A 5,000-nucleotide genomic window follows, 5' to 3' on the forward strand; every position below is an offset into this window, starting at 1 on the left:
GTGCGGCAAATGCCTAGGCCACGACTACTATGACCGAGCATTGCCTTAGCCATGAGCAAGAACGGCTAGGCCATGTGCGGCAAATGCCCAGGCCACGGCCACCATGACCGAGCATTGCCTTGACCATGACTACATGACCGAGCATACTATGACCGAGCATCGCTTAGCCATGACTCCTGATTATCGTGAAAAAGCGTTAAAGCTCGTTATTTGAGGCTGAAATCGAACAGTTAACTCCTGAAATGAGGTAGGACGCGTGATTGAAAAACAGGGAGAAAAAGAAACCGGTCCCAGACGACCTCCCGAACGGCCGAAATTGAAGTGTATAATACACGTTTTTTCTGGATTCCGGGGTCCCGGAAAAAAATCTCCGGAAATCGCATAGTAAGTTCACGGGTTAAATAAAGCGCCACGCAAAATTTGAGCACCAACGGAAGACATTTGGGGATGCCGGTGTGCCGTAAACCAGGATTCGCGAAACCTGATTATCGTGAAAATGAGTTAAAGCTCGTTATTTGAGGCTGAAATCGAACAGTTAACTCCTGAAATGAGGTAGGACGCGTGATTGAAAAAGAGGGAGAAAAAGAAACCGGTCCAGACGACCTCCCGAACCGAAATTGAAGTGTATAATACACGTTTTTTTCGGATTCCGGTCCCGGAAAAATCTCCGGAAATCGATAGTAAGTTCACGGGTTAAATAAAGCGCCACGCAAAATTTGAGCACCAACGGAAGACATTTGGGGTGCTGTGTGCCGTAAAACCAGGATTCCGAAACTCCTGATTATCGTGAAAATGAGTTAAAGCTCGTTATTTGAGGCTGAAATCGAACAGTTAACTCCTGAAATGAGGTAGGACGCGTGATTAAAAAAGAGGGAGAAAAAGAAACCGGTCCAGACGACCTCCCGAACGGCCGAAATTGAAGTGTATAATACACGTTTTTTCGGATTCGGTCCCTAAAAAATCTCCGGAAATCGCATAGTAAGTTCACGGGTCAAATAAAGCGGCCACGCAAAATTTGAGCACCAACGGAAGACATTTGGGGGTGCCGGTGGGCTAGAAACCGGGATTTGTCGAAACCAACAATTGCCGGGAATCATCGATCAATGAGAGAAGAAGGCGTGGGCACCAAATGTCGGGAATGAGCGTGCAATGGCTAGACCATGGGGTACAAGTGCCGAGAATAACAAAAAATGATAAGGCATAATCACCCAAGTGACGGGAATGGCTAGGCCATATGCGGCAAATGCCTAGGCCACGGCGGCCACCATGACCGGGCATTGCCTTCGCATGAGCAAGAATGGCTAGGCCATGTGCGGCAAATGCCTAGGCCACGGGCACAATGACCGAGCATTGCCTTGGCCATGTGCGGCAATTGCCTAGGCCACGGGCACAATGACCGAGCATTGGCTTGGCCATGTGCGGCAAGTGCCTAGGCCATAGGCGGCAAGTGCCTAGGCCATGGGCACCATGACCGATCACTGCCTAGGCCATGTGCGGCAAGTGCCTAGGCCACGGCTACCATGACCGAGCATTGCCTAGGCCATGTGAGGCAAATGCCTAGGCCACGGGCACAATGACCGAGCATTGCCTAGGCCATGTGAGGCAAATGCCTAGGCCACGGGCACAATGACCGAGCATTGCCTAGGCCATGTGAGGCAAATGCCTAGGCCACGGGCACAATGACCGAGCATTGGCTTGGCCATGTGCGGCAAGTGCCTAGGCCATAGGCGGCAAGTGCCTAGGCCATGGGCACCATGACCGATCACTGCCTAGGCCATGTGCGGCAAGTGCCTAGGCCACGGCTACCATGACCGAGCATTGCCTAGGCCATGTGAGGCAAATGCCTAGGCCACGGCCACCATGGCCGAGCATTGCCTTGGCCATGAGCAGCAAGTGCCTAGGCCGTGAGCAGCAAGTGCCTAGGCCATGGGCACAATGACCGATCACTGCCTAGGCCATGAGAGCAAGCAAGTGCCTAGCTAGCCATGACCGAGCACCAATGCCGAGCAATGCCAGGCCATGGGCACCAAGTGACCGAGCAATGCCTAGGCCATGGGCACCAATGACCGAGCATTGCCTAGGCCATGTGCAGCAATGACCGAGCATTGCCTAGCCATGGCCGAGCAATACCTAGGCCATGTGCAGCAAGTGCCTAGGCCATGAGCAGCAAGTGCCTAGCCATGACCGAGCAATGCCTAGGCCATGGGCACCAATGGGCGAGCAATGCCTAGGCCATGGGCACCAATGACCGAGCAATGCTAGGCCATGGGCACCAAGTGACCGAGCAATGCTAGGCCATGGGCACCAAGTGACCGAGCACTTCCGTTGAATAGCCATGCCTAGGCATTTTGAGGTTAGTTGCCTAGGCCATGGGCGTGAAATGCCTACGCCAAGGGGCATTTTGAGGTTAGCTACCTAGGCCATGGGCACCAAGTGACCGAGCACTTCCGTTGAATAGCCATGCATAGGCATTTTGAGGTTAGTTGCCTAGGCCAAGGGGCATTTTGAGGTTAGTTGCCTAGGCCAAGGGGCATTTTGAGGTTAGTTGCCTAGGCCATGGGCGTGCATTGCCTAGCCACGGGCGCCTTATAAAGCCATGCGTGGGCATTTTTCAATTTGGAACGGATTTTACCGAGCAACGAAGCGTGAAACGCTAATTTAGGAGGTTTCTAAGGTAATTATATGATAGGGTGACCACGAGTCATAAAGGACAACCAACCGAAAGTCATCCCGACTCTGCATTCCCTCGATCGCTCCCAAAGACAAGCTATGAAAGGCTATACCTCAACTACCGATATAAGATCCCGGTAACCGTGCCCAAATACTTCGTAGAGTTGTTGGTGACGGTCATAGGGTAATTTTAACAAGGAACGGACACTAGATGCTTGGTTGGTCCCATACGACGCACAACACGCACACACACACACCCACCTAACGGACGGCGCCGTGAGCATTTTTCCACTCGGGACATATTTGCCCGAGCAACGAAGCCTACAAATGCTCAAAACCATTGGTAGTGTGATATTAAGGTGCAAGGTGGGTGGAAAATGAGGTGGAGGATGCCCAAAGTGCCCAACACAACCCACACAAAGGGCACACCCAACACGCAGAGAGACACCGCTCGCCCCGACGCGGTTTCCGAGACCGAAACGAGTCCGAATAATTTTTTTCTTGAGCCTAAAACCAACTACTCCAAGTTAGCTACCAAAAAATGCAAGGTTTGCACAATATCATCCGTGGTTTGTCCCCCAAAGTCCCCCCACACCGAGATCTAGGCAGCAGACGCGCCCGCAGAAAATGACCCGACTTCGGAGACCCATAACTCCCTCAAAAAATATCCAAATGACGAATTTTTTTTTTCCAGCATCAAGTACTCCAAGTTAGCTTTCCAACCATATATCAAGCTCCCAAATTGAAGCTCATTTGGTCCTCCAAAACGGCGTTACAAAAACGTATCGCTATTCTGCACACCCAATGTTTCATGCTACAAGACCAAAACTATCAAAAAAGCCTCTATAGGGGGTAGTGAGGAGGAGTGGTGGCTGGGCACCATGGTGCATGTTTGCGTATGAATAAGGACCCCTACTCCGAGGCGTGGGCATGGCAAGACCCTAAGATGAAAAAAAAATTTTTTTTTTTTTTTTCCGCCATGCAAACCTGTTTCTGGGGCCCGTGAGGTGCACACGGTTTTTTGATTGATTGTTGGCTATATAGGTTGGGCTAGGCATCATGGTGCATGTTGCCGTAGGCATAAGGACCCCTACTCCGAGGCGTGGGCATGGCAAGACCCTTCATCGAGAAAAAAATATTCCGCCATGCATCCCGCTCCTGGGGCCCGTGAGAGGCACACGGTTTTGGCATCGTTGGCCGCTATTGTGGCCATCGTAAGTCCGCACAACCCCGTGCCGTGGTAAATCACCATGACTCGGGGGAACTATCATAGACGAGATTGGGCATCGATTGCTTGAGTGACGGGTACACGAGGATGGCGTTCGAGTAAGACCCTTAGTCCGAGGCGTGGTGCATGGTGAAAAACATTTATTGTCCGTAAATTATTATTTTTTTGAAAAAAATTATTCTACATCGGGTTTGGGCATCGATGCGCTGGAGTGACGGGTACACGGAGAAGGCCATCGAGTAAGACCCACTTTTTTTTTTTTTTTTTTTTTTTTTAAAAATTATTTATTTTCAAAAAAATTCTTCTATGACGGGTTTGGGCATCGATGTGCCGGAGTGACGGTACACACGGAGAAGGCCATCGAAGACCCTTTTTTTTTTTTTTTTTTTTTTTTTTTTTTTTTTTTTTAAAAAATTATTTATTTTGAAAAAAATTCTTCTATGACGGGTTTGGGCATCGATGAGCCGGAGTGACGGTACACACGGAGAAGGCCATCGAGTAAGACCCTTTTTTTTTTTTTTTTTTTTTTTTTTTTTTTTAAAAATATTTATTTTGAAAAAAATTCTTCTATGACGGGTTTGGGCATCGATGGCTTTTTTTTTTTTTTTTTTTTTTTAGGGTGAACCGTTAATGCTAGGGTCCTGTCTTCTTCGCCCGCGAAAAAATGATGTGGTGGGTCGACTAATGGTTTCTAGTAGATGCGGTTTGCTTTTTTTAAAAAATTTTTTTTTTTTTTTTTTTTTTTTGAAAGATCACCACGCCTCGGAGGTCCCTTCTATGACGGTTGTCCCTCGTTGATCGGAATGTCCCTAGGTTATCGTTGCTCTGATTGTCCCCTGCTAGGCTACCGTGATGGGTTTGTCGGAAATCGGCTTTTGAGAATCGTTGCCCCTGGGTTTTCCCCTGAGTGATTAGGTGCTAATGAGTAAGGCCACAATCTTTAGTCGATAAGTAAGGATTGCAATGATGAGAGTCGTTAGCGAAGAAATCCGCTTGCTAGTGAGTTATCACAAAGACCAAGCCGATGATGCGCGGATGTATGGGTAGTCATAATATTGTGTCCCGAACCGATTATATTGAGCGTTGTCTGATCACCATGTAC

Source organism: Silene latifolia, unplaced genomic scaffold (genome assembly GCF_048544455.1).
Source record: "Silene latifolia isolate original U9 population unplaced genomic scaffold, ASM4854445v1 scaffold_443, whole genome shotgun sequence".
Taxonomy (NCBI): Eukaryota; Viridiplantae; Streptophyta; class Magnoliopsida; order Caryophyllales; family Caryophyllaceae; genus Silene; species Silene latifolia.